General features: G+C 52.3%; 1 long non-coding RNA gene across 2 annotated transcripts; it reads left to right on the top strand.

The window, feature by feature from the left end:
- The first annotated feature begins 9160 nt into the window (after positions 1 to 9160).
- LOC309852086 lies at positions 9161 to 12598 on the top strand. 2 transcript variants are annotated; one of them, XR_014305071.1, is made up of 3 exons: positions 9161 to 9228; positions 9908 to 10134; positions 12163 to 12598. It is a non-coding gene; the product is annotated as an uncharacterized lncRNA (long non-coding RNA). The 2 variants fall into 2 exon arrangements; XR_014305072.1 differs by having other exon boundaries at positions 9165 to 9248.
- The last annotated feature ends 1260 nt before the right edge of the window (positions 12599 to 13858 follow it).

Genomic DNA, 13858 nt, shown 5'->3' with positions numbered 1-13858 from the left:
GTGGTGGGTGGGGGTGAGGGACCTGTCTTGAGATATTTCTCTGCTACCTTTGCTTTCTTACAGCGAACACGCATTCGATTGAGAATTACATAACTAAAACTGAGGAAGTGGGGGCACCTGGGTGGCTCAGTGGGTTAAAGCCTCTGCCTTCGGCCCAGGTCATGATCCCAGGGTCCTGGGATCGAGCCCCACAGCGGGCTCTCTGCTCAGCAGGGAGCCTGCTTCCTCCTCTCTCTCTGCCTTACTTGTGATCTCTGTCTGTCAAATAAATAAATAAAATCTTTAAAAAATAATAATAAAATAAAACTGAGGAAGTGGATATTCTAGAATCCTTGAACATCACAGACTCCCTGAGTCAGATAAGTCAGGGCATCTGCCCTGCTCAGGGGCCCAGCCAAGACTCCTAACTTTGGGTTCAGGATGCTTCCCCACACCCTTGGGCTGCCCCCACTCCACACAGGTACAAATTGGGAAGAAAGTGATCACTGTACCCCCTCAAAGCTCCTGGAAGTTTGGAGAGCCTTACCTTGGGAGACTGGAAGGAGATCAGAAGGCAGCCTCCTGGGAGTAGCTTCCAGAACCCCTTGGGGATGTGCCCCCGGCCCCCATAGGAAGTCTGAGCCACCATTACTGTCAGTGAGCAGTAAAGAGCAAGAAAATCAGGAATCCCCGCCCTGTACCATCGGCCTGATGGGTCCCCCCATCCCACTTACTTTTAGACTCTCCTCTTGGGAAACCTCATCACTGTTCTAAACCAGTTGATTGAATATTCTTTTTTTCTTTATTTTTAAGATTTTATTTATTTATTTGAGAGAGAGAGAGTGAACGAGAGACGGCACAAGCAGGGGGAGTAGCGGAGGGAGAGGGAGAAGCAGACTTCTCACTAAGCAGGGAGCCTCATGCGGGACTCGATCCCAAGACTCCAGGATCATGACCTGAGCTGAAGGCAGACGCTCAAATGACTGAGCCACCCAGGCACCCTGAAAATTCTTTTTTTTTTTTTTTTTGGTTGAGAATTTAGTGTTTCTTTGATTTGTTTTCCCCTTTCTTGCGTCCTTTTGCTTAAACAAACTTCGGCCTTCCACGGTCAGTACAAGGCCAGCCCAAACTCAGCATGAAAACAAGCGTCAGCAAATTAATGGAAACACGGAAAGGACACCCTTATCTTGCAATGGGAGACATTTGTTTTTAAGGAGAGGCTTGTCGTGTTCAGGATGAGTGTGGGAGGGGGTCAGGGAGAAAAACACCAGCAGACCAAGGTGGGGACAAAAACCTCTCTGGAAACAAAACAAGGTGGTTGCACGGTTGCGAGGCTGACTCGCCCTTGGCTCAGAGCTGTGTTCAAGGCTGAATGGGACATGTTTGGGGCCCCAGTGGGGAGATTGTTTTTCTAGGCTGGGCTGACCCGTATGGGCCAAACCACCCAAGCACTTGGAGGCGAAACCAGTTCAGCTCAGCCTTCAGGCTTGTTTTGGAAATATTCCGTATTTTCTATTTCATTTCCAGTTCCATGGCCATGGGTCCTCCTACTCGGGAGGCTGAAGGCTCCTTGAAGGCAATGTCGTTATCTGCTTTGTCTTGGTATCATTCTTGGCAGGTGATCAGTAAATGTGTATGGAATGAAAGAATCAAATTCAAGGCAACACATATATTTCGGATGACCTTCACTAGCTGGTTTTCGGGGAGGGGCGGACATTGGGAATTGAGGATGAGTAGGAAATAAAAGAGTAAATAGAAGATGATCAGGGAAGGTTCCCACCGCAAAGAGCTTACAGATATCCGAGAGACAAACGGACACAGTGGTGAGTTAATTATGCATTTAGCTCCTTGCCCTGGGCCTATTGATTTCTCTAGGTTGTGAGCAAACCTGAGACTCAGCCTTCTCCCTCTGTCCCTCACCCGCACAGGGAGAGCAGGAGCACCAGGGTAGAAGGGCTGGGTCCACACTACAGTGGCTCTGAGGGCTGGTCTTCACTCTGCCATTCCGTGTGGATCCTCAGCCATCGAGGACAAGGGTTGAGGCTGAGGTCCAGGGGTGGGAATGAATGGGACAGGGTGTCCCTTGGGCAGGCTGGGCAGGAGCAGGAGAGGCAGAAGGCAAGGTTCCTGTCAAAGCCCTTAAAAAGTGCCAACGGTCCAATGGAAGACAAGTTCAGGTGTCACGTCCAAAGGGGAAGCGGAGGGCTGTAAGAGGAAGAGGACCCAGGTGGCCATGGAATGGAGTGGGGTCAGGCTGGCCCAGAAGCCAGGGGCCTGGAGGGCCTGCACAGGACAGCAGAGACCCAGCTGTGAGCATGAAAGCTCAGGGTCAGGACAGACACCTTGTACATGGCTACAGAGCCTTTCTCATGTTCCTCAAAACCAAAGTCCATAAGGCAGCCCAGGGCCCAGGAAGGGGAGCCCTGGAGGGAGGAGTACGTCACCCAGTCTGCTCTGCCCAGTAGCCGTGCTCCAGACAAAGTTTCCCTCCATCAGCTGCACCTGACAAAAAGACAATGCAAGTGAGCCTTTGGCACAGTTAATTTTCATTTCTAATTTAAATGTCTATTCTGAGATTACTCCCATCTTCCTTTTGGCAAGAAGATGGCTCTTCTTTTAAGAAATCGTGGTGATGGTAGCTGGTGCATTTTTTGGTTGTTTAAAAGGTCTCATTTGGCTAAATGAGAAAGTAGGCAGTATCGGTCCCAGATTCATGGAGGGAAGTAATAAGATATCAAAACCCCGTCTGGTTACTTCTGCTCGCAGATCCTGACCATCAAAAATAACAGCATCACCACCAACACATGCATCGCATGGCCTTTGAACCTGGTGCTATCCTAAACTTTTGCATGTGCTAATTGCCTCCTCCCCTTGGTTTGACCCCCTTGGCCCCCCTGTATCTACTTAACATCTGGACTTGGCCTCCCCAATGTCAGCTGAGCCCCGGTTCTGGTGGCCTCCTCCCACAGGCTTCATGATCTGTTCCTTAACCCCCAGCCACCGGGAGAGGAAAGTCCTTTCCAGGTGGCTGCCTCCACTCCGTGCGGCCACATCCTTATCTTACGCTGACTGCCTGGTCGGGCCTCCTGAATACTGAGCACAGGTCCTAGAAAGAGGTTACCCAGCTGCCTAGCTGTGGGTCCCCCCAAAATAACCACCAGTCCAATTAGACCCTTCTGCACTTACCTGCCTTTGAGCCTCCTAGGACCTCATGCTACCCTCCTACCAGCCTGAAATTACCGTTTGCTTCCGTCTAGAATCTTCCCCAGACAGACGTCCCACCACCCTGTCAATCTTCTGGTTTCTGGGTATAGCCCTTATCCTGCCTCCTCTAGGCAAAGCAAACCTTGAGTCAAATCTTATACTCTTGCCCCCGGCCTGGAGCTGTCACTCTGATAGCCACGGAGAGTACTCCATGAGCACCTCACCATAACCTTCCGAGGTAGGTAGCCCTGGACCTCCATTGTACAGATAAGCAAACCAAAGCCAAGAGAGGTAAAGTCATTTGCCCAAGGTCCCACAACTGGGAAGTGACAGAAATGGGCTTCGACCTCAGGTTCTAGAGGCCTTGCCCTGAGCCACCAAATTGGCTTCTTCTCCAAGAGGTCTGAGAAACCCTGCACTGGGAACTTTGCCATGAGATGAGCCTCTTGAGCTTCAGAGCTCCATGACTGTGGGAGGTCGCCGGTTCTCTGAGTCTCCCTTCCTGTGCCTTCCACGGGTTTGTAAGGACCCACACTCAGCGGACACACCTGTCGCTCCCATCCCTTCCTGAGGCAAAACCCTGGTGACCACGGCACGCTGGGAGTGGGGCCTGAGGTCTTGAACTCAGCATTCTGGGGAGGTCAGTCATGACTGAGAAAAACGCACCGGCATCTGTTGGTAAAGGATTTCGCAGCTGAGGGAGGAGGTGAAGGCGGCGGGGGTCTGACGTGTGGAGGTGTGGAGTGTGTGAGTCTGGCTGCACAGGGGTCTCCATCCAGACTCTGCCTGGAATTAAGGGGCAAGCCCCTTAATTTCCCCGTGCTTCCGCTGTCTCATCTTTAAGGGGGGTAGCAGTCATGGTAATACCTCATGTAGAGCTGCTAATGAATATAACACAATATTCTCTAGGTATGTAGAGCCTTTCGAACAGAGCCTGGCACCCACAATGAGCTCTTCATAAGGGTCCACTTGTAGTAGTCTGAGTGCCAGAGAGCGGGTATGTCACCACCATTTTGCAGTCAAACTAAGACTTTGAGGGGTTGAATGAAATGCCCAATGTCACACGCCCTCTGCTGAGGGGAGTCTGACCGAAACCCAGAGGCCCTGAGGAAAGACCTCTCGGCTCCTTGGTTTCTTCCAGTAGGTTCTTACTTCCATTTCGGATGTGACAGAAGCTGGCTCTGGTCGCCAGGCTAGCCACCAGTTTCCAACCTCATGAATCCACTCCTGTAAAAATCAGGCTCCTCCTAAGGACAGGGCGGCTGCCCCCAGCAACCCTGCCCCCACCCCACCCACCCCACCACCCACCCCCGCCAGCTGTCCACCTACACCTGCTCAGCCTGCAGAAGGCGGCTGTGGGCGGGGAGGACACTCACCTCCAGCAGGTGCCTGATGATGCAAATCCCCCAGCTCCCAGAGAGGAAGCGGGGGAGGGGACAGTGGTTGGTCAGCCTGGGACGCTGCTTTGTCCCAAGCCCCGGGGCAGGGAAAGCCCAAGGGGGTTAATACAGTTCTCCTGTGACTCATCCCAGGTGCAGACCACCATGGGTAATTAAGCCATCTTGGACCTTCTTTCAGGCCCACGCCCCCAGGAAGAAAGCTCTCAATTTATCAGGTCTCCAGCAATGGACCACTATTCTCCTTCTCCACACCCCAGTTACATAATCTTTCCCCGTGTCTTTCAGCCACCTACTGACACATCTGTGCGCTGAGCACTGGCTCCCCATCCCTCCAGCGAAGGCCAGAGTATGTCCTCTTGGACCTACTTCCCCACATTCTGAAGTTTATCTCCATGCCCTTCCCTCCTTGCTGGGGCACCCCTGACCGTTCCCCCCACCCCCAGCTTGGTATATTAGAAGTAGGCAGATGCCATTTTTTAAATGAGGATCTACTACAGAATAGGCTCTATTTGTTCATTTCTAGACTGTGGCGCTAGATGGTGAAGTCTGCTTCTTCACGGCAATGTCTTGCCTGCATTTCTAGAATGGCCGCTCTTCCCCACCCCCACCCCAGGGTCTCCTGTCCTCCAGCCTCCAGAGTGAGCAGAACAGGACACTAACATCACCAGTTCATTCCTCTGCTTTGCCGCCTTCAATGGCTTTCCATTACTTTCAGGATAGTCTCGAGAGTCCTTAACCTGGTGTCGGTCGCTCTTTGTGACTCGAGGCCACCTTGTTTTTCCCATCTCTTCACTTGCCTCCACAAGAAGATACACCCCCTTCATCCTTGTCAGGCAATTTGCTCTTCATAGAATGCGACTGCTTCTTTGTGCCCCAGGATCTTTGCATCTACTATTTCCTGCTCCTGGAATGAATTCCCCTTCCCCCTCTTTTGTCTGGATAATTTCCACTCTTCCTCCAAGACTTGGTTGAAGCATTACCTCTTCCAGAAACCTCCCTTAACTACCTCATCTGCAGTCTTGTCCCATCTCAGTGTAGTGCTTTCCCTCTGTGGATACATCACATTACCTGGAGAACTTGTCTTATGACTAGAGCTATGTCCTGTCTAGACTATGAGCGACATGAGGACAAGGACCCTATTTTTTTTTAATTCTGTTTTTCTAGCTGCTCACAAAATGTCTGGCCCATACATTCTTGGTTCAAAAGTTGTTTTTTTTTTTTTCCACACCAGAATGTAAGAATGAGGAAGATACCCGGTAGCTGCCCAAAGTTATTGTTGCTCAAGAAGTGAGTATTTTTATCAGCTCTGCGTACATACGTTTCAAAACTGATCCAAACACTAAATTTGCACACACCAACGATCTCATGCTTTACTTTGCGTAAATTATCCCATTTAATGTCATTTCAGCCTCACTACGATCATGTGAGTTAGGGATTATCTCCACGTCACAGGTCAGTGAGAGTCGGGAATGTCTCAGCATCTCGTAAAGAGTGAATAACAGGATCAGAATTTGAACCAAGGTCAAAATCATGATCATTCTCCAAAGAAATGATTGGGATCCGATGGTCTTTAAGGTTTTCTGGTTGAAGAGATTTGTTTCCCTATCTGGTTCCTTCTCTAGCAGCTGAGCAATCGTGGGTCCACATGCCTTCTCCAAGGTAACCAGGCGATTTGTGAGGGGATTATTAGTGAGGAATTTTTTATCAGTTATTGAAATAAATTTTTATGTAGTAGGTACCTCAGAGGAAAATATAATTGATGGATGACCCCAGCACCGCCTTCCTGAGAACTGCTCACCAGTGTCACGCCGATGCAAAGGTCCTGTTCTTTCCCACTCTTCATCTGACAAGTATGACAAGCTTACTCCAGTCATCTTTCCCTTTTTCTTTTTCAGGGACTTATTTATTTGGGGGACACCTGGGTGGCTCAGTCAATGAAGTGTCTGCCTTCGGCTCAGGTCATGATCCCGGGGTCATGGGGTCAAGTCCCACATCCGGCTCCTTGCTCCACAGGGAGCCTGCTTCTCCCTCTCCATTCACCTGCCTCTCCCCATGCTTGTGCTCTCTCTCTGTCAAATAAATAAATAAAATCTTAAAAAAAAAAAAAAGATCTTAACAGAAAGACTGATACTGAATGTTCTTTGTCGCTGGAAAGTCCCTTGCTAGACTGTGTAGGCTCTTATGCACTCATTCATTCAAAAAACACATACAGAGGGCTAAATAATCCCAGTTAATAACAGTAGCTAACCTTCACTGCGGGCTTAATATGTGAGAAGCATTGGCCATAAGCTTTACAGATTGTAACTCAAGCTATCCTCATTGTTGGGGATTCCCCTCAGGCGGGAGCTATTAGGACAGTTTTACAAATGACCAGACTGAGAGACAGAGAGGGTAAGTGAGAGACCCAAGGCCACACAGCCTATCATAGAATGCCTCTTCTACCATGGCCCAGGCTCTCTGCCAGCTTTGAGTACAGGGAGGTGAGTACGACCACAGGCTCTGACCTCAAGTGGCTTCTGTGTTCATGCAATAGAAACGTGGAGCGAAGGACTGCAAAACTCTGGTCTTCCCCTGTGCTGGACGAAAAGACACATCAGAAAAGGCTGTTGGATGGCCCGCTGACGACATCGGAGGAGCCACAGAGAAGGTGATCAGCTGGGTCTTAAAGGACTATTGCAAGGTCCATAGACCAGAAAGGGTGGGGTTTCTGGGGAGCACAGCTTTTGCAGAAGGCACAGATGATGCAAAGCAGGGAGTGGAAGAACAACATGCTAGAACAGTGAAAAGTTACGAGGAGTTGGCTGGCTCACAGCGTCACAGGGGAACAGAGCAAGAAATGGACTGAATAGCAGGTTAGGCCAAATCATAGGGGACCTAAAGGAATTTTTTTTTTTTTTTTAAGATTTTATTTATTTGAGAGAGAGCACAAGCAAGGGTGGGGGGGGTATGGGGCAGAGGGAGAAGCAGACTCCCCGCTGAGCAGGGAGCCTGACATGGGATCCCAGGATGCTGGGATCATGACCTGAGCCGAAGGCAAACGCTTCACCGACTGAGCCTCCCAGGCGCCCCAGGAACTGTACTTTATTTCGTGAGGAATGGAGAGGTAGTGACGGTACCAAAGGAGCAGCGGAAAAGAGGGACTGGTGGGGGAAAGAGTTAAAACGGAAGCCAGGAATCAGTGAACCAATTCTGGTTGGAATTAACCAAGCGAGAAACGCACAGTCCCCCCAAAAGGAGGCATTGGCTGGAGGTGTGTTTTAAGAAGTAGATCAATGGGACCTGATGGGCTAAAGCTTCTCCCTTGGGCCTTATGTAAATAGGCTGATGTCAGCCTCAGCAGGGAATAAAGGACGCAGAGCTCCTTCATTCATCCGTTTCTTTGTTCAACAGAGACTTGGTCAGAGAGCCAGAACCCGGACCAGGTAAGGGGCTTCCAGTGGCCAATCAGACATAAAGTGCACCCCCAGAGCCACGGTCGGGTGGGCGGGCCCACCAGGAAACAGACGGATGGCTGTACAAAGGGGTGGGCAGGCCACCCACGGAGGCGAGTCTTTGAAGTCTGACCTTGAAGATCTTGACCACAGTCTTCACGGCATGACCCACCCTTGACGCCCTCGCCAGTTTCCTCTCTGCCCTTCTGCTGGTCACTCTAAGACCTTCCCCTGGATTGTCCAGCCTGGCTTCCCCAGGGCAGAGGTCAAGAGCCTCGGCTGTGAATATCTGGGGTTGGCAGAGCCAGGGGACAGCTCAAGTTACAGCAGGTGGAGAGACCGGGGGCGGTCCCACTGTGTGACCCCCATCAATGCCCATTGAGGAAATGCAAGGGCCAAATGCCAGCAGGACTGGATAGAAACCCCTCATCCAAAGGGCCAGGGCTGGGGAGGCAGAGCCAAGAGTCAGCAGTTGGGCTGATAAGGGGCAAAAACAAAATCAGAATGGGGCGCCTGAGTGGCTCAGGGTGTTAAAGCCTCTGCCTTCGGCTCAGGTCATGATCCCAGGGTCCTGGGATGGAGCCCCACATCGGGCTCTGCTCAGCAGGGAGCCTGCTTCCCCTTCTCCCCTCTCTCTCTCTGCCTGCCTCTCTGCCTGCTTGTGATCTCTGTCTATCAAATAAATAAATAAAATCTTTAAAGAAAAAAATCAGAATGAATGGATGAAACCCTGGGTGTGGGGAGATGTCTGGCTTCCCCACAGGGCTGGTATGCATGGGATGCTTGGGTTCTAGGAGCCGACAAAAAGGGTCAGAGGTAGGACGTAGGACACCAGCGGTGTGCCTTTCCTACACCCTGCAGAGAAATGGCTCTGTCCCAGCCGGCTTCCCTGCGCTTCCTGGGTAAGCCACCCATTTTGTGTGCTGTGATCAGAAGGAACGAAGATCGACTCTAATTGTTCAGCAGAAGGCAAGGAGAGATAGAGAAGCCCCATGGCCCAGACAGCTGGGCCTGTGAGAGACGGTTGTCCCCCACCGTCCCTCTCCAGTTTCCACTCTTTACAAAGAGAAAAGGAATGAACGGGGTCAGCAAAAGCCAGAGGCTGTGTTTAAGCTGTCTGAGCTGCTGAGCCAAGCGGACAGTGCCTGCCTGACCATTTGGGACACCCACAGAATCCAGGGCCCCTCTCGGAGCATTCAGGGCTGATGGCCAAGGTCAGCCACAGGGTGAGGAGGTGGGTAGAGAGAGAGATCAGGGGAAACGAGGGACGGACCAACAGCCAAGGGAGCCGCGAAAGGGAACAAAAGAGATTGGGGAAGGAGGGCAGAAGAGGAGGCCCTGCTTCCTGTGTCGGCTTCTTGTAGCTCTGTCTGCCTGGCAGCCTCGGTTTGCAAACACCGCAAACACCGTCACCGGCAGAGGAAGTGGCCCCCAGGCCAGGCAGTGGTGGAAGAGAAAGCCTGAGGCCAGGGCTAGTGGGGTGGGAGGTTGGGGGAGGAGACCCACCGGGACCGCCTGAAGCCTGCCAGGCCTGAAGGGAGGGGACCCCCTGTGGGCAGGGACAGCACTCGGGGAAGGAAGGGGCCTGGGCAGGATAGGGAGGTGTGCGAGGGGACGGGGCGGCCAGCAGCCCGGGATGGTGATCGTGATCGATCACTACAGGCTTCTCAGCATTTGGCTGTGTTTGCTGGATCGGCTTTTCATTTTATTAACTTTAATTTGTAACTGGGTCGATCAGCAATTGTTCTTCCTGGAGGGTGTAATTAGGATTATAAATAAAGCCAAGTGAAGGGTTTGGACGACCCACAGCTGTGCATTCTGTGCGGTAGTGGGTCCCCCTCGGCACCCTCCCCGGAGAACCCATTTTCCAACAATAGGTATGTTGCTTCACAGGCTCCAGGGGAAACCAGTCGCCTCAGAGAGTCCTCACACCTCCCTGTTCGGAAGCAATCCGCTTGGCAACCTTGATCTTCTAGGGACCTGTCTGCTTGGGGATTTCCTGGAGGGGAGCCCTTTGAATTTGGTGCCCAAAGCTCTACATCAAGTCCAGAAGTCACTTCTCCTGCATGAAACTTCCCATGCGCCCAACGCTTCCCATCTGCCCCGTCCGAGCTGGACCGGTGAGTCCCTCAGACCCGCCCCTTCTCTCCAAGCTCAATGTCCAGTCTTTAGTTTGAGGCAACTTGGTTGTCACCTACGTCATTGCCCCCTCCTCCTGGCGGTTCCCCATGGCCTGCGTTTCATAGTCTCTAAAGCAATCTTTCTAAAATGCAGATCTCTCCACGGCTTGCCACTCTCTGTAAGGCTTCCGGGAAAATTAGATTCCCGCCCTCCCAGCACAGCACAAAGCCTTCCGCAGTCTGGCCCGCGGGACCCCTACACTCCTACACTTCAAGGCAATCCCCAACGCGGTCAGTCTCTCACACCTCTGCGCCTTTGCACACCGAACTCCCTTCTCTTTGAATATCCCTCTGCCCTTTTCACGGGGAAAACTTCTTTCCACCCTTCAAGGCCCAGTCCAATAACTCCTCCTGGACATAGTCAACTACGGCAACTTCTGCCCTTGCGTTCACTTCTCTCGTTGCTGTTTTGCGCCCTTATATGTCTGTCTTTGCTTCGTCTAATATTGGTCCTCCGCTGTCTTAAATTAAGTGTCATTGTGTCCTGGAACCAATGCGTTTTGGGCAAAGATCACTATCTCTGAGATTTTTTTTTTTTTTCTTAAAGTCTCACCCAACATAAGGGCCCACTGTAGATGGTGCAAAAAAAAAAAAAAAAAAAGTTCTAGGGACACCTGGGTGGCTCAGTGGGTTAAGTATCTGACTTCAGCTCAGATCATGATCTCAGGGTTGTGAGATCAAGCCCCATGTCCGGCTCCCTGCTCAGCTCAAGAGTCTGCTTCTCCTTCTCAACTAAGAGAGCTACCCCTGGAATGGGCAGTGGTATTTTCCCTAGCAAGGGAGAATGCTTTCCCAGGTGTCCTGAAATCTGAAGGAGATGAGAGCCCAAGAGTCATACAAGAAAAAAGATCTTAATTTATCCCGAAGGAGCCGCTTGTGGGCCCAGACCTAAAAACTTCAGGGCAGGGATGGGGGTAGGCCCAGCTCAGGACATGCGCAGCCCAGGCCCCTGGGTTTCCTTAATTCCTGCTCTGACGGAAGAGCCTTTGTTCTCTTCTGTACTTACTTTCTTTTCTTTTTTTCTTTTTTTTAAATTTTATTTATTTGACAGAGACAGACACAATGAGAGAGGGAATACAAGAAGGGGGATTGGAAGAGGGAGAAGGAAGGTTCTTGCTTAACGGGGAGCCCCATGTGAGGCTTGATCCCAGGTCTCTGGGATCATGACCTGGGCCAAAGGCCGATGCTTAACGACTGAGCCACGCAGGAGCCCCTCTTCCCTACTTTCACACCTCTTGGCAATTAGCAAGGAAGCCTCACCACTTCTCTCCAGGCAGCTGTGCCCTTTAGCACTAGGGGAGCCCAGAGCTCTCTGGTGACCGATGACAGTGTGGAGCAAGTTGACAGGGGCGTGAGAACCAACGCCGGCCACCAACTTGGCAAAACAGCCAAGTTCCTGGAGTCACATATATCGTCTACCCCACTGGAGAGAAGGGGGTACCCAGGCCACGAGCACGCAGATTCCCTGGGCCTTGGAAAGAAATGGCTTTACCTTGGGGCAGGGAGGGAGTGGCAGGCAGGGGATGGGGTGAGGCTGCCAGTGTGGCCCGTCTGTTTGAAAACACTTGCATAGAATGGTGTGAACGAGCGAAAGGAAAAGAATTAACTGCATTTTAGCCAACAAAGCATCTGCTTAAACTCAGGTACTGAGCCCTCCTCTGCTGAGCACTGCCCCTTGAATCTCAACTTTGTGGAGGGAGGCAGGGAAATGTCTTCTGGCAAGGCAAGGGGGCCCTCCCCGCCCCCTGGAGTGCCAAACTACCACACAGCTCTGTTCAATCTCTGGGGACGAGAAAAGGCCAAGACAGGGAAGGGCAACATTCCAAATCCCTCCCCACTCACGTGTTGTAGAACGGTCCAGCCGCTCCCGGAAGCACGGCTGGCGGGGGTGGTAGGGGGCGAGGGGGTCGGTTCTTAAGGAACCAACAAGCTTCTCCACTGACCCAGCAGTCTCCCTCCCCCTCCTAGGTACTAATGCAGAGAAAGGAAAACATACATCCCCACAAAGACCACAGATGTTCGTGGCAGCCTTACTCACGATAGCTGCAGGCTGGAAACAACCCGAATGCCCCCAAACGAGGGAACCGGTCAACAATCTGTGATTTAGCCACACGAGGGACTATTACTCAGCAAGAAAAAGGAAAGAACCGCCTACAGACACAACGATATGGCTGAATCTCGAAATTATGGGGCAGAGAGGGAAGACACGAGGGTCCAAACTGTATGTTGATATAGATGGGCAAATCTGGTCTATGGAGACAGAAAGCTGATCGGTGGCTGCCTGGGGCATGGGAAGAAGACACACGGGAACATTTTTGGCCGATGGAAATGTACTCTGCCTTGATTACTGTGCTGGGTACACAGCACATACGTTGAGGACTTCTCAAGTAGTACATCTAAAACGGGTGCACTTTACTGTATGTAAATCAGTCCTCAATAAAGTTGATTTAAAAAGTCATTCCTTCCCAAGAGCCTGGATGAGGGGCTGGAGGCTTTGTGCCGACTGAAGTGGCCCCAAGCCAGCCAGTCCCTCCTACAAGGTGAAGACAAACACCTTTCCAGAAAGCCCAATCAAAGATCAGGGAACTCACCCTCCAGGCCTGGTGATACCACCAAGCTGGAAAAACAGCTCCCTGGCAGCCTGGAAAAGGTCCCTCTCTGGCCCTTGATCCTTAAAAGGCTGGAATTTCTGGCTGAACAAGAGGGCCTGGGCCCAGTTCCCTGGGCAGGATGCCCAGACACCCTCACACAGGTGCAGGCCTGCTGCCCAAGCACAGGACCCGAGGGCCCCGGCGGGTCCCCACAGCCCTGCTGGGGGCAGAGGAAAGAAGCTGCCCAATGCCCGGCCCATGCTCTGCCCCCACCTCCTGTGACCAGCAAAGCCTCTGCCCACACAGCAAGCTCGCAGGGGGAAGGAAGCAACACCCCAGCTCCCACCCAGCTCCCCAGCCAAGTTCACTGCTGGGCCAGGGAGCCCGGAAGTCACTTGAGACCTTTACTCTTGAATGGGGACGGCTGAATGAACCCCAGAGTGCGTCCGGGAGTTGGGAGTCGGTGACAGGACAAAGCCTGGAGCCTTGGACTTTGAACTCTTAGCCCAGTGCCCTTTCCCCCACACCAGACTGGCTTCCCAGTTAGTTGCTGGGGAGGGATTTTTTAATGGGGCTGGTTCTGAACAACAGTTCTCCGGGGCAGGGCCTCTGAAACAAAGGGACCATCAGTCCCCCAGTGGGGCTGGTGGGGGGGGGCATGGGTAGGAGGGGGGAGTACTGCTGCTGCTGGTTTGTCAAAGGGCAACCCTGCCCCCCAGGTGTGGGCATCGCCCTTGCCCCCTGGCTGAGGCCAGAGCCAGCTGACGCCAAGGTCCTCCTTTCAGACCTTTCTTATCGCGCACTTCAGGGCCCTACGGAGAGGGCGGGTCTGAGACCAGGTCCTGCTCACTGTGGGAGCTGCCTTCTAGGGCCACTGACCATCAGGGGGCCTTGCCTCCCCCTCTGTCTGGTCCCAGCCACCTTTCTTTGTCTCTGTTTGTTTCCCCTCCCCCGTTTACCCGTTATCACCTGCACCTGTTTTTCTGGTCTGGCTCAATCTCTCCAATCCACAGGCTGTGTATTCCCAGGGGTCCCCTCCCCTTCTCTTCCAGGCAGCTTCGGGCTCTGGCCTC

The sequence above is a fragment of the Mustela nivalis genome, assembly GCF_964662115.1.
Source record: "Mustela nivalis genome assembly, chromosome: 17".
Taxonomy (NCBI): Eukaryota; Metazoa; Chordata; class Mammalia; order Carnivora; family Mustelidae; genus Mustela; species Mustela nivalis.
Note: the sequence above shows the minus strand (reverse complement) of the source record. Positions and strands in the feature narration are given on the sequence as shown.